This window comes from Schistocerca nitens, chromosome 8 (genome assembly GCF_023898315.1).
Source record: "Schistocerca nitens isolate TAMUIC-IGC-003100 chromosome 8, iqSchNite1.1, whole genome shotgun sequence".
Lineage (NCBI taxonomy): Eukaryota > Metazoa > Arthropoda > Insecta > Orthoptera > Acrididae > Schistocerca > Schistocerca nitens.
This window is the reverse complement of record NC_064621.1, coordinates 498,064,082-498,090,438: the sequence shown is the minus strand read 5'-3', so window position 1 is coordinate 498,090,438 and position 26,357 is coordinate 498,064,082. Positions and strand designations below refer to the sequence as shown.

Sequence of the window (26,357 nt, the reverse complement as noted above, 5' to 3'; positions counted from 1 at the left end):
AATTAATTAAAGGAAATAAAAATACCATAATTACTCAAGAGAACCACAATTACACTCTAATCCAAGAACACAAGCCAGATGCTTTGTTGACTGAACCTGTAATGACGCATTATTTAAAACATGGAAATAATGAAAAATAAATCAAGTTTCGTTACCTTCATATATTGATGACAAGCACTCAAATTATTACAATATATCTCCACACCGACTCGCTATTACAACATCTCAACAAGAATTTTTCAGTATCACATCTCAGCAAGCACTCTCTACTAGCACATCTGAACACGAACTGACTACTACGAGTCCTGGACAAGCACTGACTACTACGACATCTCAATAATCACTCTGCCAGTGGAGGCGGGCGAACAATGTTCTCTAGCGATCTCTGGCGCTGTGGCTCAGTGTAGCCACCTTTCAGTTCCACAACAGCACACCGTCTTTCCTGGACCACTTCCTGTAGCCAGGCTATATCAGTGTCATTATTATGATCTGCTTCTTGGATTAAACCTACGGGCCTGTAACAGCGTATTGCACTTTTTATTTTGTCTTCAGAAAAATCTTTTAGCGTTTTTGGTATTCTGGTATGTTCTCTCTTAGAAGGTATACACGTATATAAAAATATGAATATGTAAAGATCTAGATTCACTGGCAATGTGGTAGACACTTTTTATTTTCGTGCTAAATTCTCGAGCGAGGTGACCTACCATTGACTTCCTGTGCAGAGTCGTCTTTGTACTGTGATGCATAAATCTGGAATGACAAGGGAAAGGATGGGTGGTATGCATTTTCATTCTTCTGATAACTGAAGTTGTAAGAAAATTATACTACATTTAGACTAACAACCTATTGCAATTTAGTTCACCTAAGTCCTTATATTATAGTAAATTATCAGCTAGTCAATATAATTAATAGAGTACTTTCAACTACAGTTGATATAAATCTACGATATTCTCCACATAAAGCTCTCCGTTTTGCAGAGAACAAGCCAGGACGGTTTTTATAATCCTTCATTAAGACGGTAGTCCTGTATCCTGAGGATCACAGTGCCGAAGGGACTTTCGACTGAATACTAAAGAACAGAAGCAACCAGAGTTTGCAATTCAATATTTCAAGGAGATAATTCAAAAAAGTTTGGAGCTGTGACGCTAAATATAGGTCAGTTGAACGGATACTGACACGAAAGTTTCACTTCGTCCTCTGATTTCAACACGTACTGAATAATACTTGAGCAGAGCGATAAGACGTTACATTCTTGAAAAAGCTTGTAAACTTCCGGGTCTCCCGTGCTCGCTTTCATATTCTCGCTTAATAAGCTCACCTCAAGCAAGCCTACATCAATTACGATATTCACTTTTGGAAAGTTTTACATGTTCTTTAGGCTCATCTTCATCCTCCAGGTGCGTTTCCTCCTTGAGAATCCCTAACGATACACCGTATTTCGTGTTTCCAGGTGCTTCATACAGGCATTAGTTTCAAGATTCAGAGCCTCTTGACGACGTGGGATACCGGGTCAACTGTAGCTCCATAAAAATGATTTTAACGTCTACTTTCGAATAGCTTCCTCCTCGAATACTGCTACCTCCAACTGCACATTAGATCCGGCGCTTTATTTCGAAATCAATGTAGAAATGTACCTGAGAATAAATTGTCTTGGTAATGGGACTTAGCTGCTGCTTCCCTTTCATATCATTCAACTCATGTAACTGTACTCTTGTTTTTGTACAAGTTGTAGATTATATTTAACTTCCCATATTTTATCTTCGCTGCCTTCAGAATACCAAAACGGTATTCCAGTTAACACCGTCAAAAGCTTTCCCGCAATCTACAGTTAGTATAAATAGGTTTACCTTTCTTTATCCTACCTTTTAAGATAAGTCGTACGGTCAGTAATAATTTCTATCGACCTCCAACTGATCTCCGAGGTCGGCCTTATCAGTTTTTCCTTTCTTCTGTAAGTAATTCGTATAAGAATTTTGTAGTCATTATTTATTAAAGTGATAGCTCGGGAACATTCACACCTGTCCGCACTGTTTGAATCTATTTCGCCTGTGTCAGATATCTTGCCGACCACGTGCAATAGGTTTCTCAAGGCTGGTTTTCCGAAGTATCTCAATACTTCCGATGGAACATTGTGCACTCCATAGTCTTGTTGCGACTTGGATCTGTAAGTGCTCTGTCAAAATATTCTCGCAATATCATGTCTATCAGGTCATTTTCAACTACTACCTCCTCCCTTTCTATAATATTATCTTTATGTTCATTCCAGTTGTATAATCCTTCTACACATTCTTCTCAGTCTTCTTTCTGCGTTTTCTTCTTTGCTTAGTACTGGCTTGCTATCAGAGCTCTTGATAATCATACAGCTGCTTCTTTTTTCTCCAAAGGACTCTTTAATTTTCCTGTAGGTGGTCTTCATCTTTCCTCTTTATTTATCCTCTGGCCACAGGGTAACAGATTAAATTATAAGGGGCGATCAAAAAGTTTCAATTTGAGGATGTTGCTCCAGTATATATGCAACGTAGACCTATCGGCAAGGGAATAGTGTGGCATTCGTGTCCTTCCGATGTGCTTGCGGTAAATACGGACATGTTAACTACGGCGACGTCATTACTAAGTGCTTCCAAACAGGACCAACGTGCAGTTATTCTTTTCTTGGCTGCCGAAGGACAAACACAGGTAGACATCCGTCGAACAATGAAGAATGTGTTTGAGCAATTAACGCGAACTTCTGGGAAAACTGCCACAAAGATAGCTGCTGCTTCTTCATAGCGCACGTCCCCATATCGCAAATGCTGGAACGCAGAAGTGGCCCCAATTCAAGTGAGAGACATTCGAGCACTCGCCCTATAGTTCTGATCTCTGCGCTTGCGACCATCAAGCCTTCACTCCCTTGGAAAAGGGCCTTGCAGGGTCAACGACTCCTGTTCAAATGGTTCTGAGCATTATGGGACTTAACATCTGAGGTCATCAGTCCCCTAGACTTAGAACTACTTAAACCTAACTAACCCAAGGACATCACACACACCCATGCCCGAGGCAGGATTCGACGACTCCTGTCGGACGACAGCTTGCAGTTGGGGAATCTTCAGGTAGTAGGACACGGTGTTTTACCAAGCTGGTATCTTCAACATGGTGAGTCGATCGGATGATTTCCTCTGTGCTCACGGAACTTTTGTCTGTTCGGGACACCGGTCCTATACTACACGACCTTCGAACGAGAACTTTTAAATCGCCGTCTATATAAAGCTGTCTTCAGTGAATTACTGTGTGAAGGAATAGGACACTTCTGTAAGCATCCATTCGGATGTTCTTCCTTGCCACTTCCCAAGGTGAATAGATGTTAACAAATATCGAAAAAAGAGGATGAAAACCCATAATTAATCTCGGTTTGGAACTGCCCTGTTCGGTAGGGCTGAAGGCAATGTGAAACAACCTACATCTCCTAGATTCTTTGCATTGTCAGTCGTACAGCACTGATATGTTTTCTCTCTCTGGTGATTTTTTTATATATAGCGGAAGCTCCAGAAGTAATACGTCCCAGACCAAACATTCTTAACCGGGAGCATGAGCGAGACAGTTGTATAAGGGGTTAGCAACTGCATCTAGAAAGGTTTAGGCCAAAACGTTTCTTAGCGAATACGTTCAAATGTTTGGATTAGATTCACGTAGCATACAGACAGAACATATCTTGAAGGAGGAAACGTGTCTTGACTTCGATGGTTTTGTTGTTTCGCTGTTCTGCGAGAAGAGCTGACCATGCAAATGTCGGCAAGTGAAATGTTGTTGGTTTTGCGGGAACAGAAAATGTGTCATTTAAATTCACGACCTGTCGATAGATTGGAATATTAACTACCAGCAACTTTTAGAATAACAGCAGCTTTCCGAATATCTGAAGCGGAAGACCAAATTGAATTTATGGTAAATAAATTAAAAGTATGGGAAGAATGTTTCTCAAACGACAATTACAATTCATTTTAAACTTACAAGAATGAGGCAAAATGTAAGAAAACAACGAAGTTCCAATTAGCTCCCGTTAGTAGGCATCTGCCACAGCATTTTACCGATTTAGGAGAAACTTTCGTGAATACTGCCTACGACAGGTGTTAGTCGATGCGGGTTGGGTAGTCTATAAGTGTGCTAATTCGCCCTGTTATCTGACAGAGATTAATTATAAACCCTCCAAAATGTAGAATTAGGAATTGAATGACTACTAAATGAAATATAAAACACAATTATTACATCAAAGTGAGTCATAAATATTCGGACGAGCAGTAGCATTTCGAAAGTGAAACCTTGGCACATCTGATTGAAGAGAATGGGGTAAAATAATATAATCATATATCAAAATAAAACAATTGTATCGGTGTAGTTGTACCGCGATTGTCGTGATGTTGGTATAAACGATAGATACCGCTAGAGAAGGGAATGCGTTGCACCTGTTATCAGAGGTAAAAGAATATTTGTCATACAAAGCTGAAAGCAAGTCTTCAGAGTGAAGCCTGAAGTTACTGAAATTCTATAAAAAGCCTACTGTCCGTATGGATCACCTAGCTGTTACGGCTCAAACTTACCATATCAGTACGTACGTGAAGGCTGAAGCGGCTGCAGATCAGTCACTGGCGGCCCACCAGTGACCCATGCTTGTGGCTAAGTTTAAGTCAGCTAGAAATCTCGAAATCTTTGTAAATACCTTAGCTAATCTACATGGAGATGCACCCTGTTCGCTATGGAGGCCGGCGGAGGAGAAGTCTGAAGTTGAACCAACTGCTCTTGAAAAGAAGACTCATATATATGTGATTTGCATTCTTTACTTTGTTCGGATTGGTTGCGCTGCAGGTATTCTGAGTGCTGACCAGTAAAAAGATTCCTTAAGATATGCTGGTCCTCTTTCCTGTCTTTTGCTTCAGGCAGTTTACGTGCTTCCTACCATTTTGTACTGAAAAAAAGGCCTTTCACTCTCAATCTCTTCCTGTGGCCAATGAAGTTGGATCTCAGTAAAACAGTCAAATTTCCTTCTCTCACTTCTTGTTTATTTACATTCGTGAGTCCCGACAAATCTTATATTGCATAAGCATTTAGTTGTTGTGGACCCAATGTTCGGCAGAGTCCCATTCTTACAAAGATGTTCCGAACTGCGGGCTCTCACTCCATCCTCTAGATGTTATACGAGGGTTGGAACTTTAATAGTGGCAACTATTTATTTACAACTCGTAAAAAATAGATTCGTGTTTCAAAGTTTTACTGACTTTCAAAGTAGTCACCAGCATTGTGTATAGCTCGTTGCCAGCGACATGGAAGTCGTAGAATACTCTTAGCAGTGCCAGTTGTGTTGACAATTCGCGCGGTGCGGTCTATTGCCAGACGAATTTGTAGCAGTTTTGAAGCGAATGCCGTGAAGTGTTTTCTTCAGTTTAGAGATCGAGTTGAACTTACGAGGGCCCAAGCCATGGGCCGACGGATTCCCGTATGTTCAGTGAAATTAAGCGAATATATATGTATTGTAGTTGCGAGTGGCTGGTCGAAGATATGTATCCCGCTTCTCCAAAATGTTACTCCAGTGCTTTGGGTACTACGTTAACTCTCTTGCTGGTTCGCACTATGTCTTTTGAAATAGATGAACCAGCTATACGGTCTACCACTACCGAAAAGCAAGGAGGATTTAGAGTTAGGACAGTATACGACTGCCGGATTTTACTTTCCACTAATACATTCCTTCTTCATCTGCAGGTTGCTGTGCTGAAGGATATGCCCAGACAGCAATTGGGATCTTAAGCAGGCCAAGGTGAGTACCCTCAAAGAGCTTACAATTACATGTAAACTTCTTCAACCTGTAATATGGAAGGTACAAACAAGGAAACAGTGCAGCTTAATTCACATGAGTACGACCTAAAAAATGGCGCTGTTAGCATACTACTTGATGGCGCTGTTTTCGGTGACATAGAGAACTGCTTCATTTTAAAAATCGAGAGCATCTATTTTTTAATATAATATTCGTGTGCTACGAGAAAAAGTAACTTTATACAGAATCTTCTTCCACGACTCTTTCCCTCTTCATATGCGGTTTCAAATGAAAATTAAAAAGGAATAGTGCTTGTAAGTAGGGACTTCCGAGTGACGCATTGTCCGAAGAGTGCACCTGTTCCGGGTTTCCTGCAGACACATTCTGCTGTGTTACGGATAAAAGTTGTGTCACAGAATGGGGATGAGAAAGTACTCCAAAGCTGAAGTAAGCGACACAGTCCGATTCTCGTGGGCAAAGAATCTAAATTGCACACATATTCAATACGAAATTCTGGCAGTATATGGACAAAATTAAATGTTCACATCCAGGAGGATCCCCTCTTTTGTGGTTCTATGGAATTAGTAATTAATCTAATCTAATCTAAATGGTACCACTAATTTATCTTATGACGCACAGACGTGGATGATGCGAACGGTTGGTGAAAGATTCCTACCTTTGTTTACAGAGAATTGGTCTTTAAAATAGTGTCATGTATCTGTATCAGTCTAACGTGTAGTACAGCATCCAGTAACATATGCTTGGCCTGTCATAACAAAGTGTAATTTACGTTCTGAAGGCCGCCTCCGAACCGAATCTTTAGCGTCGCTGCCTTCGGTGCGGAAGGCCACGTGTTCCATTCCCGAAGCCTCCTCTGATTTGTTCGGTGGTAGGGAGGTCTCGAATGGATTCCACCCAGCCATATAAGGCCAGAAAAAAAGAGCTACATGAATAAAGAAGTAACGGCATCACCAAGATTCATCTGCTGCCAATAACGGCTGGAGGGATTAGGGACGTGCTGATTACATGTCCCACCACCATAGATCTGGTATCGAACGCCGCGAGGTTGAATGCCCCCCAGCGGAGACGGACTTAAATGATCGTTAGCGTACAGCGAGAGCGCCACCGTCTCGCGCCACCTGAATACGACAGCTAATAGCGTTCCACGTGGCCGATTGTATAGGAAGCCGCCCAGCGCACAGCCGGTGCCCCAACTAAGATCTTTAAGTCCCTCTAGAGCCTCGAACGCCATGCACTCCGTCTCGCGTTCTGCATCCGTTTACCTTCCCCCACATGAATCCGATACCGTCTTATCAAATCCCCCCCCCCCTCCTACCCCATCTCCTCACCCACATGGAACACCTTCGGATCCGAAAACTACATTCCAAGAATTTTAGTGTCTCGCCTCTGATCACCAACCCTGGTATGCTGCCACGCCTTAACTCTTCCCCACTTATCCCCTCCACATTAGGGATCCTCTCTCCTGTTCCCATTCCACCTACGCCTACCCCTTTCTTCTGGTACTACTACCCTCACCACAGACTATTACTCATCCACACTCTCTGTCTTTCCCACCTTCTGTATTCCCACTATCCACTTCATCTCCTACCTATCATCTCCGTAGTTTCCCACCACTTTACCCACACCTCTGAACCACTATGGAACATATTTTCTCCTCCCACAATACTTCTCCCCCAGCGCAGGTCTTTCAGATTTTAAGTACAAGTGCAGTGATTCAGTGTTTTATTATTATTTTTTTAATTATCAGACGTATTTCATATTTCTGTGATGTGTTTTTAAAATGTATATATTTTCATCCTTCAGCTGTTAGTCTTTGATTTTTAATTTAAAATACAACAACAGCCACAAATTTTGTTCTCTCATTCTACACTTTCTAATTCGCTTGGCTGAAAAGCGGAATAATGCACCGCTGACAGCTCACCCCTCGCCCGTAAGGGGCGAAGGGAATGAAATAACAATAAAGGACAAAAAAAGAACAGCTGGTCAGTTCAGTGCCCACACTTGATATTGTCGAATCTACTGGGACTGTCTGATAAATACCTTGCTTGTCATCCGGTTATTCTCTTTGCTTACGTCTTGGATTTGTTTCTCCGCTGCTCTGAACCTTGTCGTCATCGTTGGGGCGAAGGTTTCGCTTAGCACCCGTTGTCTTCTAACAAGGGAACCTCCCCATCGCACCCCCCTCAGATTTAGTTATAAGTTGGCATAGTGGATAGGCCTTGAAAAACTGAACACAGATCAGTCTAGAAAACAGGAAGAAGTTGTGTGGAACTATAAAAAAAATAAGCAAAATATACAAACTGAGTAGTTCATGCGCAAGATAAGCAGCATCAAGGACAGGTTAGGCTCAGGAGCGCCGTGGTCCCGTGGATAGCGTGAGCAGCTGCGGAACGAAAAGTCCTTGGTTCAAGTCTTCCCTCAAGTAAAAACTTTAATTTTTTATTTTCAGACAATTATCAAGTTCAGGCACTCACACATAATCAACTTCGCGCTCCAAAATTCCAGGACATGTTCAGATTTGCTTGGACATTTGCAGGATTTGACGGTCTACACACGGAAAAATTGGAAAACGTCAAAAACATATGTTTTGATAGAGCACATGGAAAACTGTGCGACTGTGAAACTGTTGCATTCATTTGTTGCAGTTTATGTGACAAACTCTTATGTTTTCATCACTTTTTTGGGAGTGACTATCACATCCACAAGAAAACCTAAATCGGACAAGGTAGAAGAATCTTTTTACCCATTCGCCAAGTGTACGAGTTAGGTGGGTCGACAACATATTCCTGTCATGTGACGCACATGCCGTCACCAGTGTCGTATAGAATATATCAGACGTGTTTTCCTGTGGAGGAATCGGTTGACCTATGGCCTTGCGATCAAATGTTTTCGGTTCCCATTGGAGAGGCACGTCCTTTCGTCTACTAATCGCACGCTTTTGCGGTGCGGTCGCAAAACACAGACACTAAACTTATTACAGTGAACAGAGACGTCAATGAACGAAGGGACAGATCATAACTTTTCGAAAATAAAGAAAGTAAAATTTTCACTTGAGTGAAGACTTGAACGCAGTACCCCTCGTTCCGCAGCTGCTCACGCTAACCACGGGACCACGGCGCTCCTTTGCTCACTGTACCCTATATGTTGCTTATCTTACACATGGACTACTCAGTTTGTATATTTTGCTTATTTTTTTCATAGTTCCACACAACTTCTTCCTGTTTTCTCGATTGATCTGTGTTCTGTTTTTCAAGGTTCAAAAATGGCTCTGAGCACTATGGGACTTAACATCTATGGTCATCAGTCCCCTAGAACTTAGAACTACTTAAACCTAACTAACCTAAGGACAGCACACAACACCCAGCCATCACGAGGCAGAGAAAATCCCTGACCCCGCCGGGAATCGAACCCGGGAACCCGGGCGTGGGAAGCGAGAACGCTACCGCACGACCACGAGATGCGGGCTGTTTTTCAAGGCCTATCCACTGTGCCAACTTATAACTAAATGTGAGGGCGGTGCGATGGGGAGGTTCCCTTGTAAGTTGTTTGTTCTTCTTCTGGTCTGTGCTCCGCAGTCTGTCCGTCGTGTTTCGCTAGCATACTGTTCAAAAATGGTTCAAATGGCTCTGAGCACTATGGGACTCAACTGCTGAGGTCATTAGTCCCCTAGAACTTAGAACTAGTTAAACCTAACTAACCTAAGGACATCACAAACATCCATGTCCGAGGCAGGATTCGAACCTGCGACCGTAGCGGTCTTGCGGTTCCAGACTGCAGCGCCTTTAACCGCACGGCCACTTCGGCCGGCTAGCATACTGTTAGTCACTCTTTCGCAGACGGCTCCCCCTCCACCGTTTCTCCAATTTCTTCCGGAGCTCCGATATGCACACCGATATTCAGCTACCCGTAATAACTATATGTCACTCCTCGTACTGCCTTGTAGACAGCAATCGGCCACGCCTAATCCGTGAGAGATATTTATGTTTACTTTTTGAAGTCTCCTCCAACAAAGTTTGTGTGAAAGATTATAACGACTATACTACAATACTGATGGTGAGGAGATTGTGTGTTAAAAACTATTTCTGATCAAAATGTTACTGAGTGTTAGTTCTGTAAAGTTTTGTATTCATTCTGCCTTGTGCTACACTCTCATGTTGTTGTTAGGCTTTCGTTATAGACCCTCCGGGTGTAAATAACTTCAAGTCAAAACGATTTTTCTGTTTTATCGTTAGTCCATGTTATGGACCACAATAGCAAGACAACACTTTCATTAGTACTGTTATTGGCAGGTATCAGTGCTTTTTGGAGGAAGGGAGAGGTTATATTATGTTGAAGAACAAATTAAAAAGATGCCGTGGTAAATACATAAGACTCTCCCCTGAGGTTCCGCCTTCGACTGCGGAAGGCAGCCTCCGAGGACAATCGGCGAACTGCAACGAGAGCACGATTGTTTTTTCTTTATTGTTATTTTAAAACCTGTACAACAGGCAGGCTATCAGCAGCATTCTATGCTGTTCTTCAGCCATAGAATACACAATGAGAAAAAACAGAAAGAATACACCTAAGTTACAGAACGGCGAGCAATAAAACAGTAGACACATAAAGACAAACATGGAGCCGTTCACACTCGACGATAATCCACACTGCAAACTGTTGACACGACGCACAAACACTGAATATGGCGATGGCACAGGTGAACGATGGAGTGCGACGGTGCACACTGAACACTAAACACGACGGCACACACGAGACACTGATGGCGATGATCTCCAGCGCGCGAAAGTCCATGTAGCGTGTGCGAGTCCAGGGACCTGCCAAGAGGGGAAGAAGGGTGAGGGGGGATGGAGAGGGGAGAACAAAGATGCCAATGGCTGAGGAGATGGGAGGAGGAGTAGAGGGACAGGGGAGGGGAAGCCCGGGAGAGGAGTGGGGAGAAATGGAGGAGGGAGGGAGGGAGGGTGCCCAAAGGAACAAACACAGGAAGAGGGAAGGAGGATCAAAGTTGGTAGGAGGGGTAGATGGAGGGGAGGAGGGCATCATCAGGGAGGGGGAGCTGGCGGAAGCCACCGTGGGAGAGGGTAAGGAGGGTGAAGAGATGGAGACCGGGTGGGACGTGGGAATACAGGCACGGCAGCGGGCGGGGGTGGGAGAGGATGGGGGAGACAGGCGGGTGAGGAGGATCGAGTTGTCGGGAGATGTACAGGATCCATATCCGTTCAAGGAAAAGGAGGAGGTGGGGGAAGGGAATAAGGTCGTACAGGATCCACATGGGGGAGGGGAGACGGATGCGATAGGCGAGGCGGAGAGCATGGCGTTCAAGGATCGAGAGCACGAATGAGCACCGTATTTCGCCATATATATAAGCCATCCCGAGGGTGCCGCTGTCAATCACGTGACATCGCTGTGCTATGATCTCTGATATTGCCAACTTTCTAAATTGAAATTAATCGATTGTCACGCTGTTGCTGCAAAGTTGACATCCATACCTTATCCAGCTTAATGCCTTCGTCTTTTCTATTAAAATTATTACAGTGTTTGGCAATCTCAGTGGCCTCTCTGTACATTCGCGCATAATCATGCGACGTCTTTGCTATGACGGTCGTCTCACTAAACTTTATTTCATGATCACCTTCCTGAAACACATGTTCCGCTGCAGCCGATTTATCAATATGTCCGAGGTGGCAATTCCTTTCATGTTCAGCCAGACTGGTGTTGCTTCTTTTTGAACAATGCATGCCCACATACGACTACCGCAACCCAACGCGCTCTTTGTGGTGTACAACTGCCATGATCAGCAAGATTACCGGATCTCTCGCCAATTGAACTTTTCGTTCTCCGGAGGCTACAGAACCATTGCTGACTTGCAACAAAAGGTGCCACATGCTTCGGATGCAGAACGTCATTTGGCACCTTTATGACCGTTTGCGTGCGAGAATACACACTGTGTTGCCGCTGTGTGTTTGAAGCGACTATTTTGGCACCCTTTACCGCGATATGTATATTTCGTTTGGTTAGAATTCTGTCACATACTCCTATAATGACGAATTTACCTCTCACGTCACTTCTCAATAAAATGATCTTGACCTTGAGCGTGATGCTTTCTTCTGTGAGTCTAATTACATTCAGGATGGTTCGGCTGCCCCTCTCTATGAGTTGTATGCAACCTGCAACACCTTCAAAAACCGTGCCTCATTTTCTCTCGTTCAGTACCAGTAGCTGAGAGTTCTACAGAAAAGAAGAGCAGGAGCTTTTCGTAGGAAATTTAATGCAGTGAAATGTTGTTCTGGGATACGTTTTCACTAGAGGCAACAGATTTCGAATTATTCAAGAAAAACGTATATAAGTGACCTTCAGACGAGTTTTTCTTGAACAACTCGAAATCGTGGCCTCCAGAGAAAACATATCCCAGTACAAAATTTAACTACATTAAATTTCGTACAAAAAAGTCCTGTTCATTTTTCCTGCAGGACTAACGGTCTGCGCATAGCGAGTGAAAGAATCTGAAAAATTTGTACGTGTTTTTCGAAGGCGTTGTGTGTTGCATAAAACCCATTGGTAACAGCAGCCAAATCACCCTGAGTATGTTCAGAGGTGTATTTTAGGTTGCAATGGTGCAATGAGCGCACCCTACGTCGCTGGCGGATGTGGCATCAGGCAAGTGGTGTGAGAGGGAGTCCAAAGGTCCCGGCAGTCACTCTGTAGTTGGCAGCCATGAGTGTAACATGTTGTATACTGTGAGACTAGCCACCGTGTTTAATAAATATGTTTCCCACTAGTCCGGCTTTTATTTGACCTATTACGACAAACATTCAAATATTTAACAGTTAGTATTTTAAAAACTGTACGATAACCTCGTAATTTGTGGTGTCCATAGGGAGATTTGTCTGACGCAGGCTAGTCCAGATTCGTGATCTACTTAGTGAACGAGTCAGAACTACATGCAGATCACGGTAAATTCAAGGGAGTCGTTTTGAATTTTAAACGACTTATGGAGCGACATTGTAGAACATCATGATATGAGTTGTCCTCTGTTTAGCCGACAACAGTGCTATCTAATGTGATCTGGATGGTGTCATATTGAGACTCCCGTTCTTCACACTGATTTCGCCTTTGCCACTTTTTTTTTGAGGCATCCTCCTGCATTTGTGTAACAAATCATTACATCTCACTCCAGTAAGAAGCTAGCTAGTTAGTAGTGGAGTGCTCATGCTATTTTAAGTTTATGTCTTTTGTAAACTCTCGTCGCAATTTTTGTAAAGGCCTCGTAGCTACTGCTGTGGAGGCAGAGTTTGTGAGTTCGTGAAACGGTTTCTGTTGTAGTACACCTCTAAGACAATTTCTCCCTGCCACTGTTACACAGCTATGTCCCAGTATTGGGTAAGGGAATAGGAGAATTAAGGCGGTACAACACTCCGACAAATTAGAACAAAGTGACACAAATGAGTTAAAACGGTTTACTTTTCTTTGTGACTTACTGAATGATTAAATCTGCAACACCTCATGTAATGTAGTACAAAATAGGCCCTCAATGGCTAAGTGCAAATAATTGTAGGTGAACTTCACAGTACATAGCAAATGAAGTTGCAACTGTCTGTTCACTCCTAAGACTTCACTAAACGACGTTCCGTGTCTAAGTCAGCCTTGAACGATGATCTATAACGAAGTGCGGGAGAGCTACCATTCTGTCTTCCGAGTAGGCTTCTGTCCGTTGTCGTCCAGTCATTGGCGGATTGCACTGGGCCGGCAATTGGCCGAGGTGAAGTCGATATCTTCATCCTCGGCGCCGCCCGCGGCGCTGGTGGAACTCATTCAAGTGGCGAGTCTCTATGTCACTGGCACGAGCTTACATCTTTGCGTTTGTTGTGCTTTTGACCTGGCTGTGTCTTGTTCGGGCTATACAGCAATATCAAACTGTTAAGTTCGAATTTAGGAGGAAGTGCATCCAGGGATCAACAAAAAGATGTAAAAATGAAACGATATTTCATGCTTTGTAGCGTAGAATTCGTCGCGTTCAAGGACAGTGACACTATTAAACTGTTTACTGGAGCGATTTCCAAACACTCAATGGGCACTGCTTTCCTGTTCGGCAAAGTAAACACATTTCAAAGGTTTTTCATTGACACTTTGCGCTTTGGAGAAGTATTCGTTATATGACATTTGCCACAAGCTGATACTGTGAGTTGGTCCGAAAGGCCATTACCTGCGGAATGCTGCTTGGTCGTGGGCTGCAATACTAGATCAGTTTTAACGTGGGCTTAATATTCAGTTGAGATTTATTATTTTTGTGAAGAAAACATGTGGCCGAGCGGTTCTAGGCGCTTCCGTCTGGCACCGCGCGACCGCAACGGTCGCAGGTTCGAATCCTGCCTCGGGCATGGATGTGTGTGATGTCCTTGGGTTAGTTAGGTTTAAGTAGTTCTAAGTTCTAGGGGACTGATGACCTGAGAAGTTAAGTCCCATAGTGCTCAGAGCCATTACTGTATTCGACTCTCGGTCTCAAAAATGGCTCAAATGGCTCTGAGCACTATGTGACTTACTTCTGAGGTCATCAGTCCCCTAGAACTTAGAACTACTTAAACCTAACTAACCTAAGGACATCACATACATCCATGCCCGAGGCAGGATTGGAACCTGCGACCGGAGCGGTTGCGCAGTTCCAGACTGAAGCGCCTAGAACCGCTCGGCCACACCGGCCGGCACTCTCGGTCTCTCCCTCAACAATTTATGTCCCCTTTGCCTCCTCCCCCCCCCCCCCCCACGCTCTCCAACTTCCCTCTATCACCAAATTAACAATACCTTGACGTCTCAGGAAGCATCCTATCAACTGATCCCTTTTTTAGTTACGATGTTCCATAAATTTCTATACTCCTTTGTTCTATTCAGTGCCATTTCATTAGTTACTCTGTTTACCTATATAATCTCCAGAATTCTTCTATTCTACCACAATTCGAAACCTTCTATTCCTCTGGTCTGAACTGTTTACCGCCCACGTTTCACGTTCCAGACAGATACTTGCAAAAAAAAAAACTTAGTACTTAAATTTATGTTAAACGTTTAAATATTTGTGTTTCTCAGAATTGCTTTTTTGCTGTTGTCCGTCGGTATTGTATATCTTCTCCACTGACCAAATAGTAAAATTCATTTACTACTTCTAGTGTCTAATTTCCTAATCTAATTACATCACCATTGCCTGATTTAGTTCTACTACACTCTAGTCCCCTTTGTTATTTTTGTTGGTGTTCACCTGAAAACCTCTGTTCAATGCACTGTTCCGTCCTTTCAGTGGAGCAGATATGACAAAATTACAGCGTCGTTGGCAACCGTAAAATGTTTATTTATTCTCCTCGAACATTAATTCTCTTTGCGAGCTTATCTTTGGTTCCGTTTGCTGCATGCTCAGTGTACTGATTGAATAGCAGGAAAAGAGGCGGGGGCTTAAGATAAAACCCTTTGTCACACCTTTCTCAATCACTCCTTCAGTTTCGTGTCTTCGACTCCTATGATTGGTTTCTGTACAAGTATTGCATAACCTTTCGCCCTCTGTATTTTATCGCTTCTGCCCCCAGAATTTCAAAGAGTGCATTATAGTCAATACACTCAAGAGCGTTCCCTAAATCTACAAATGCTATAAATGTAAGTTTGTCATTGTTAAACTAGTCTTTAGCGACACGTCGTAGGGTCAGTTTTGCCTGAGTTTATCCTACATTTCTGCGGAATTTGATATGATATTTACCGAGGTCGGCTTCTACTAGTCCTTCAATTCTTCTATAAATAATTCTTGTTTGTGTTTCGCAGCCGGTCATGTTCATTAAAGCGATGGTGCCATAATACTGACACCTGTCTTATTTGAAATTTGGATTATTATATTCCGCTTGAAGGCTGAGCGATCTTACAACCAAAAAAAGTGCCAAGGAGCTGTACTACTTTTCCACTAATGGTGGCTGTCAATGTCGTATATGTTGATGAAGAAGTACTGGTAAGCATTAAAAAGTCTTTCCCTTTAAATTAAACACACGTGGGATGAAACGTAGCTGGCCAAAAGTGCTGGCGTGAAAATTCCGCACATAGATAAATTAAAAAAAAAAAAAAACACAGTATTTGTTTCTACGTCCTAAAGGTTAGTTAGTTTTGAGTTTTTGCTACTAAACTGACCAGCGTCCCTCTCAAGTTAGTAGTCAACCGCGAAGTAATTACGCACTGCAGACTTGACTTTTATTCCTTTTTTTCTTTATTTCTCACTTGCGCGGGAATTTCATCTCTTCGTTGATTTTTCTAAAGAGCTTCTCTTTTCCGATTCCGAGCGGCGAAATTCTCAACGTAATGGGAAATTATCGAGGCGACACAAGCTCGTTTCAATCAATCTCTCGAGCTTAACCCGCCGCCATTTGAGTGCCGCACAAAGGGCTGGACGTAAGAGACGAGCATTCCTGCACCCGACGCTCACTGCTATTTCCCTAAACTAAGCGAAGAGCCGAGTACTTCTATACCCGCATCCGTTCTCTGAAAACCACTGCGAAATGCATGGCAGATGGTGCATTGTACGAGGACGTGCCGAAAAGTAATCTATGAATCTCTTAAGGCTTTTTAAATCAAACAAACATTACTAACATTGTAACATCTGTCTTCTTCAGGTTGACATATTTACAGCCGTTTGCCGCTAGAGGGCTCTGAATTATAGCGTGTAACATTGCGGTGTGTAACGTAACTATGTTGATGCAACAATCGTAAGCCTTGGTATCACTGTCACTGGTCGTCCTCCGTACAATCCCATCTGCTTTTCACCTATTTGCAAAACTTAAAGAACATCTTCGAGGACTTCACTTTGATAGTGATACGGCGGTGCATGCACAGGTGAGAGGTTGTGGCTCCGTCAAGAAATTCAAACATTCTGCAGTAACGGTATTAACAAACTGCTGTCTTAGAGGGAGAAGTGTGTTCGTCGCCAAGGTGACTGTGTTGAGAAATAGATATGTAGACATGAAGAATAGAGATGTTGACTGTTAAGAACATTTGTTTTACTTAAAAAGCTTTAAGAGTTTTCACATAAAAAATTCTGAGGCAGCACTTTCCAGCACGCCTTCGTATGTAAGGAACAGCTGTGCACTGTTATGTAAAATTCTGGGAGTCGTCGTCGAGCCTGGCTCTCCATCCCGCATTGCCTGCTACACGTAGATGTGTTACCAAATAATGGTGCTCTAAGATTTCTAAATACGTTACGCGGAATCGTTGACGTCTATTTTCAAGCATGTGCCAGTTCTACATCTACAAATATACTCCGCAAGCCACTGTACAGTGCATGGCCGAGGGTACATAGCACCAAAATTACTCATTCTCTGTTTTATCACACTGCGTGTTGAAGCAGTTCAAAGTAGCTGTGTATGTGCTTCGTTGTATATCTCGTGTAATGTTCATCAGAATAAGGATAAGCTGTCGTGGAGAACTACATAAAACATTTCTTTGTACTGAAGGCCAGAGTAGTAATTAACAGGATACCACATTTTTGCGTTTTGTGAAGTTCGCAGTTTTATATTTCTGAACATTAAAGCAAGCTGTCAAGCTTTGTCCCGCTCTCAAATCTTATCAAGATCTAAATTAGTTTCTTGCAGCATTTTTCCAATAGTACTTCATTATTCAGCGTGATTTTTTTCCACCGTGTACAAACTCTAGGAATTGATCGATGAGAGGATAGGGAAAAGAAAAGAACTTATTAACCATGTCCGAAAATGCGTGGTTTCCATGCCAGAGACCATTTATTCAGTTATACTTTGTTACAGAGACTGCGATCTAATACGCGCTGTACCATGGTGCCACAGTTACAGTAAGCATGGTTTCCTCCTAGAGGGAGGTACTATGCCTCATACTTCATGCCCTAGCGCCCTCTCCTGCCGTAATAATAGGTAATGTATCCGATTCACTTCTCTTGCTGACTCACCTTGTAGTGTATGTGATACAGCATTGTACACAACGGTTCCGTATTCGAATCGAGAGCTTGCCGACATTATATTTACTTACGGAAAGACAAATGGCAAAGGGTGGGCGGGATGATTGGCGACAGTATTTTGCGATCAGCCTTCCTTCCACGTCGCCTAACTGGCCGGAACAATTGGCGTTTCTTGCAGGTGACTTTGCCTTCCCTGGTGGAAGAAGTGCCACTGATGATTCGAAGTGTTTTGAGGCTGCTACGTGATGCTGCTCCAGCCCACTTCGCCATCAACGTCGGGACGCATCTCAATCGTGTCTTCCCTGGTCAATGGATCGGACGAGGGGGGTCCAGTTGCATGGCCTGTTCGTTCACCGGATCTCACTCCGTGAGATTTTTGTTTATGGGGTCATCTCAAAAGTATCGTGTATGGAGAACCCATTCCAGATGTGGAGACACTGGAGCAAAGTATTCATGCTGTCTTTGACACTGTTCGGATGCAGCCTGGTCGATGTGAACGTGTGGAACAGAACATGCTACGGAGCGTACCCGCATGCGTCGAGGCACATGAAAACCATTTTCAACACGTAATGCAACTATGGCTACATGGTACAGCACGTATTATACCGAAGTCTCTGCAATTATGTATGATACTGTGCCACTTCTGTATCTTCTGTACAAATAAGATCTGTGCAAGCCGCACGTCATGTTTATCTCTTATATGCGGCCTGGCCGATGTGAAAGTGTGGAACAGGACATGCTGCGGCGCGTACCCGCATGCGTCGAGGCACATGGAAACCATTTTCAACACATAATGCAACTATGGCTACATCGTACAGCACGTCTTAGACCGAAGTCTCTGCAATTATATATGATACTGTGCCATTTCTGTATCTTCTGTACAAATAAGATCTGTGCAAGCCGCACGTCATGTTTATCTCTGTTCGCGACAGTCAGTTGTCACCTGAAGATGTCCTCTGATACGAGTAAGCTGGAGAGTTGCGACAGGTAGCGAGGCAGTCAGCTCGGCCCTCCCTGGAGACTGGACGGCGCGATAGCTTGGCAGACAGGCCGGTGCTGCCGGTGCTCGCACGGCACAGCGCGTCGCGTGGGAGGCGGCCCGCATTCCTGCGAGTCAGCTGAGCGTCCGCGACGTGGCGTCGAGCCGGCGCGGCGGCCGGGAAGGGCCGTGTGCGGCGCGGTGCGTTGCCGCGCCGGGCTTACGCAACCGAGGAATGCGCGCAGCTGGTGACGCCTTTTCTGACCCGAGCCACACTTCCTCCTCTGCGCCCCTCTCTCGCTGGGGCCACGGCAATTCACGTCTACTGCACGCTTTCCCCTAGTAGCGAGCTGCAGCTTCTGTAGACTGTACTTGAAATGTGTCACTGAAGTACGTCTCGGCGGCCAGTTGCTACTCAACCACGATGTCATTGATCTTCATCATTGTAGGAAACACGCTGTGACGTTACTACAATAAACAAGTACAGTGTTGACAAAGTAAAACTCATTGCACTATCAACGCTTTCAGGCCAGTTCTGCATTTATATCTACATCTACGTGATTACTCTGCTATTCACAATAAAGTTCCTGGCACAGGGTTCAATGAACCACCTTCACGCTGTGTCTCTACCGTTCCACTCTCAAACGGCACGCGAGAGAAACGAGCACTTAAATTTTTCCGTGCGAGCCCTTATATCTCTTACTTTATCGTGATGATCATTTCTCACTATGTAGGTGGGTGCCAACAGAATGTTTTCGCAATCGGAGGAGAAAACTGGTGATTGAAATTTCATGAGAAGAACCTGTCGCAACGAAAAACGCCTTTGTTTTAATGATTGCCACTCCAATTCACTTATCATGTCTGTGACACTATCTCCCCTATTTCGCGATAATACAAAACGAGCTCCCCGTCTCTGTACTTTTTCGATGTCATCCGTCAGTCCCACCTGATGCGGATCCCACACCGCACAGCAGTACTACAGAATAGGGCGGACAAGTGTAGTGTAAGCAGTCTGTCTGGTAGACCTGTAGCACCTTCTACGTGTTCTGCCAATGAATCGCAGTCTTTGGTTTGCTCTGCCCACAATACTTTCTATGTGAACGTTCCAATTTAGGTTATTTGTGATTATAATCCCTAAGTATTTAGTTGAATTTACAGCCCTCAGATTTGTGTGACTTATGGCGTAATCGAAATTTAGCTGATTTCTTTTAGTACTGATGTGAATAACTTCGCACTTTTCTTTATTCAGGGTCAATTGCCACTTTCCGCACCATACAGATATCTTATCTAAATCATATTGCAAGTCGTTTTGATCGTCTGATGACTTTACAAGACGGTAAATGACAGCATCATCTGCAAACAATCTAAGAGGGCTACTCAGATTGTCTCCTATGTCATTAATATAGGTCAGGAACAATAGAGGCCCTATAACACTTCGTCGTTGGGGAACGCCGGATATTACTTCTGTTTTACTCGATGACTTTCCGTCTATTACTGCAAACTGTGACCTTTCTGACAGGAAAACACGAATCAAAATGGTTCAAATGGCTCTGAGCACTATGGGACTCAACTGCTGAGGTCATTAGTCCCCTAGAACTTAGAACTAGTTAAACCTAACTAACCTAAGGACATCACAAACATCCATGCCCGAGGCAGGATTCGAACCTGCGACCGTAGCGGTCTTGCGGTTCCAGACTGCAGCGCCTTTAACCGCACGGCCACTTCGGCCGGCCAAACACGAATCAAGTCGCACAACTGAGGCGATATTCCGTAGGCACGCAGTTTGATTAGAAGACGCTTGTGAGGAACGGTATCGTAAGCCTTCTGGAAATCTAAAAATATGGAATAATTTGACACCCCCTGCCGATAGCACTTATTACTTCATGAGTATAAAGAGCTAGTTGTGTTTCACAAGAACGATATTTTCTGAATCCGTGCTGACTATGTGTCAATAAATCGTTTTCTTCGAGGTAGTTCATAATGTTCGAATACAGTATATGTTCTAAAACCCTACTGCAAATCGACGTTAGTGATATAGGCCTGTAGTTCAGCGGATTACTCCTACTTCCCTTTTTGGGTATTGATGTGACTTGAGCAATTTTCCAGTCTTTAGGTAAGTGTCTTTCTGAGAGCGAGTTGTTGTATGTAATTGCTAAATATGGAGCTATTTCATCAGCATTCTCTGAGAGGAACCTATCGAATTCGGTCACTCGCTCACTCGCGATAAGCCGACCGGAGCGTCTTCACTCCCAGGAGCAGTAATATTTTACTCGACTAATAGAACGAAACAGAATGTTGCGTAAACAAAACGCTTTATCGTAACCAGCCTTCGTAGCCGGCCGCCGCGGTAGCTCAGCGCGTCCTTTCAGGGTGCAGCCCCACACTCTGTAATAAAATGAATGGTCAGGTGTTAGTAAGACTGGCGCTCTGAGGGTTCCGTACAAACGTAATTATTTATGTAGAGACAGTTCATCCATCCAGGGAATCGAGAATCTCGACGATTTTTTTCCTGTTGTCGATATGGATACTAGCAAGATATCAATCCGGGGAATTCCAAGATTTTCGAGAACGTTTTAAGTTTGAAGTCGGATAACAAATGAAAAAAAAATATTTTTCCCGTGTGATCGAATTACAAATTATTGATTGTCTGATTTTTTTTCTTTACTTGTATTGTGAAACCTTGCTCCCTGCCACATTTCATGATTCTAGGTCACGTAAAGTATTATATAGTTTTTGATAAGTGAGTTAGCGATTTTCAAAATATGTGACATAAGTGGCAGTATCTGTTGATTGAATTGACTTAAACCAGTGGTTCTCAACCTTTCTTAGAACATTACCCCTGAGTACATTACAATCAGACATTCGTTAGTACCCCTCTTCCCTTACTATTTGTTCCTCTCCTTCCACTGCACCAACTTTAGCACCTAACTAAACTGTAGAATGAAAGACTTTTCTTCTTGGAACACTTTTATTTTTAAAATGATGAAAGATGAATGACATTTAGTTTGTGTGTGTGACGGGGAAGCGTTAGATTGAATGATGAAAGATAGCGCTACCCACATTTTTTTCTCAGATTAGAAAGCTAAATACCCACAGTTAGTGCTACGAAACGTACTTCTCCTGCATTACTCTTCTTCATTTCTTCATTTCAGCATTTGCCTGACCTGTATACTGCAACCCTATTTAACATAAACCAAGTTCAAATGTGTGTACTATACTTACCGTTTGTCAATCACACGTTTGCTGGACTTCTTACTTCTGACGTGTCACAAACTGGACGACTTCAGGCTGCTGAATGCTGTGTGTCTAACCAGTCTAATAACAATAATAATAACAATAATACTATGTACAGCCTTACGTAGTTATTGTTGTGTCGTGCTGTCAATTTTTTTTTGTAAGCACTATAGGACTTAACATCGGGGGTCATCAGTCCCCTACACTTAGAACTACTTACACCTAACTAACCTCAGGACATCACACACATCCATGCCCAAGGCAGGATTCGAACCTGCCATCGTAGCAGCAGCGCGGTTTCGGATTGAATCGCCTACAACCGCTCAGCCACAGCGGCCGTCGTCAATTAATTCATTTATCTGCTTCGAAGACAGTAATGAAGCAATTTCTGGACTACTGCAGGTACTACCTACAATTTAGCATTTGTCACGTGTGCGTCTTACTTTTAAAATGGTTCAAATGGCTCTGAGCACTATGGAACTTAACTTCTTAGGTCATCAGTCCCCTAGAACTTAGAACTACTTAAACCTAATTAACCTAAGGACATCAAACACATCCATGCTCGAGGCAGGATTCGAACCTGCGACCGTAGCGGTCGCGCGGTTCCAGACTATAGCGCCTAGAACCGCATGGCCACCCCGGCCGGCTGTCTTACTTTTATCATCAGCAATGTACAGGACAAAGCACAACATATATGTGTAGTGGGTGGACTATGTGAGGAACCTGTAACCTGCAGAGGATTAATGCTGCTAATGAAGAAAAAGTGTTTATTGATAACTTATATAATCAATATTAGTCTTACAAAATTGTGATAACACTAGTGATCTTTTGAAAATAATTTAGTTTCGTGACCGAAACAGAATCGAATCCTTCAGTTTTTATTTTACCCCTCGGGAGGCAATTACACCTAGGTTGGGAACCACTGACTTAGACTCTTCAATTTCGCACACCACCAACGGACCGTAGAGCTTAGTGTTCGACATAGTTTTCAGCTTCATACCTCTATCCGTTGAGAAGAAACGGACGGACAGACAGTCGGTTAACAAACGACAAAAAATTTTTTAGTGTGTTATAATTATAGATGTACAATTTTCGAATTTTCCCTTTAGTCGTACACTGAAACCTTCCTTCTCGCCCAATTTCATGATTCTGGATCAAAGGGTTTTGATGAGTGAGTTTGCGAATATCAAAATATGTGACATGGTTCAAATGGCTCTGAGCACTATGGGACTTAACATCTGTGGTCATCAGTCCCCTAGAACTTAGAACTACTTAAACCTAACTAACCTAAGGACATCACACAAATCCATGCTCGAGGCAGGATTCGAACCTGCGACCGTAGCAGTCGCGCGGCTCCGGACTGAGAGCCTAGAACCGCGAGACCACCGCGGCCGGCTAAAATGTGTGACATAAGTGGCCGTATCTTTAGATTGCACTGACTTACAAGGAACCATAGCCTTGGTGTGCGGCATAAATTTCAACTTGATACGTCTTCCCGTTCCTAAAAAAAAAAAGGGTTTGTAGCAGTCCGACAGAGAAACAGATGGACAGTAAAGTGATCTTACAAGGTTTCCGTTTTTACCGATTGATGTACGGAAAACTAAAAACTGAAAAACGTTTTGATAGATGGGCTGTCAGAAACGTCTTGTGACAATCCTACAGAACCGATCTCTCCCAGACGACGAAAGACGACGAGGAAGCAAAGAGGAAAAAGCTTAGCTAATGTCACTAAAACCTGTGCGGTGGCGCGCGGCTCGGAAATAAGCTCGTTCAATTCCTGGTGGTGGATGGAATTTTCTCTGCCGGTACCTGGCCAGCAAGGAGAGGAGAGAAGATGGTGTTAAGTTCCTGACCATCTTTACGCCAATGTCCTGGATTACATTCCTTACCTCTCTGCACGATCTCGTGAAGTGAAGACAGGTGACGCTCAAGGTTGTTGTGTGGCCATCCCCCGGAGCAAGCATATAAATACTTGTTTTGTAAATAAAACTGCCTTTTCCTGCTGCTAGTTACTTTATTTATCCCATACGCGTTTCGCTTTCTCCTGTTCTAAGGCAACATCAGTGGGATCTGTAACGATACAGTTTTGTTAGTTATAGATTATCAAACAGTTCACCTCGCGATTTTTTGTAAAAAAAGTAATTACCTACGATGCGTTTCCTCACATCTGGTCTGGAGGTCGCACTGCCACTTTTATCACTGCACTGGTAGTGCGACCTCCAGACTATATGTGAGGAAACGCAGATCAGCAAATCGTAAGTAATTACCTTTTTTTACAAAAAATCGCGAAGTGAACTGTTTGATAATCTATAACTAAGAAAACTGTATCGTTATAGATTCCACTGATGATGCCTTAGAACAGGAAAAGGCGAAACGCGTATGGGATAAATAAAGTAAGTAACAGCAAGGAAAGGCAGTTTTACTTACAAAACAAGTATTTACATGTGACGCTGTTGCTAGTAATCCGCCAGTCGGATGCGGACGTTAGGCTCGTAGGCCCCCTGGTCCTATTCGAGAAGAGTAGCCATGTGCCGACATCAGGTTTCACCTTGATCCCCTCCTTCTCATCATCATACAACACAAAAATATCTGTGTCCTACACACACACATCCATAATACTCAGCTACACTCTGACTACGTATGATACAATTCAGTTACATCCTGAAGGACAGGAGTCGGTGTGTGAGGAGGAAGGACACCCTGACCCACAGGCCGCTGAATCCACTCCGCGAGATATCCTAGACAACAATTCCGTATGCCACTTACATTTCCTTTTTTTAATTTATCATAAACGTGATTAATGGCCGTGGACTATGTTTATACATAGCGTCCGTCTCTGATGAGATAAAAGCAACACGAAAAATTATACGAAATTCTTGGAGAACCAACGACAAATCCATCAGTAATTAGGAATGTAATGAAAACTGAACATATTTATTACAGGGAGTTATCCGCGATATTTATAAAAATAGGCTTATTTTCTGTCTGTCGATCGCTGTTTGTATTTAAAAGTCGCTAGTTTCGCCAATGTCACCCATTTTCTGGTCATATTTCGTAGTTACGAAGGATTATAGTTACCTGAGTAAAATGAGACAACACTTTCGTTACTGGGGCCTTAAACTGATCCCTAACAAAACTGAATCAAATGGTTCAAATGGCTCTGAGCACTATGCGACTTAACTTCTGAGGTCATTAGTCGCCTAGAACTTAGAACTAATAAAACCTAACTAACCTAAGGACATCACACACATCCATGCCCGAGGCAGGATTCGAACCTGCGACCGTAGCGGTCACGCGGTTCCAGACTGAAGCGCCTTTAACCGCACGGCCACACCGGCCGGCTAAAACTGAATCCATTTGCTTTTATGAGAGTAATAGTATAGGCAACACAGAACTGGACATAAAGACTGCGGCTAAATTGAGGTCAAGAAATAATATTATGCAAAAAATTACGTGGTACCGCAGCTTCGACCTAATGAACATCCGCCCTCGGCCTTGTGTACTCATGTACTCAACGGCAGAGTATTGCAGCCCGTCTGGATCAATAACAGCCTCACGAAGCTGGTATTTACACAACTCAATCAAACAATGCAGATTGTTACTGTAAAATCTAAGATTATCGTTCGTAACGTCTATGGAAAACGGCTGAGGAAACGTTGCACATGCGAAATATTGAAACATATAACTTTCATGGATAGCCCAGTTATCTTCCTTTTATCATTCACGCTGTAAGGGTGTGTTAGTCTACATATTAAATTTAATATACTTCTGCGTAATTTATGTTGTGTCGATTGCAGACATTCCCGTGTTTTATAGAGATCTTACATTGTAGATTATCAAGGCTAACACTTTATTACGCCGTTCTGAACAGCTGTAGCATTTCATACCAATCATCGACAATATAAGTGTAATGCTTGACAACATCGACGGATGTAATCCAATGCTGCCTTACAGAGAGACCTGCGCAGTCACAGACAATCCATCAGCTTTTTCGCAACTCAGCTCCCCATTGTTCTCTATGCCATCAGCAAGGAAAACAGTGATATCCTGGACAAGCAGCTGTGTTTGTTGTTTACACGAATCACAGACCGCTGACGACAAGGCACACGCTCTGCTGTGAGCGATGTCACACAACACTCAGCGCTAAATTCGGCGCAAGCGATAGGAAGATGCCTGTAGAAAGTGTTTCCGTAACTCTGTGACACTTGTAAGTGCACTTATTATAGTGTATGTCTCACAGTCGGTCGATTTAATCTATGTAGATACAATTTAGTGTAAACATAAGCGTGTAAACTCGCCCTGGTTTAAACAAAGCTGTTGTACACCATTGTTGTACGAATATATTTACACCTGAAAATGCCGCAAGACGGCAATAAGCAGGGTGCTTGAAAATAAACAGGACA

General features: G+C 43.3%; 1 protein-coding gene across 1 annotated transcript in view; it reads left to right on the top strand.

Annotated features, from left to right (window-relative positions):
- Nucleotides 1–26,357, top strand: part of LOC126199637 (alpha-2C adrenergic receptor-like) — a 751,975-nt gene that overhangs the window by 396,141 nt on the left and 329,477 nt on the right. Inside the window, exon 2 of the mRNA XM_049936562.1 lies at nucleotides 5,728–5,782. The gene's annotated coding sequence lies outside the window, so the exon portion shown is untranslated. The remainder of the gene's footprint in view (nucleotides 1–5,727; nucleotides 5,783–26,357) is intronic.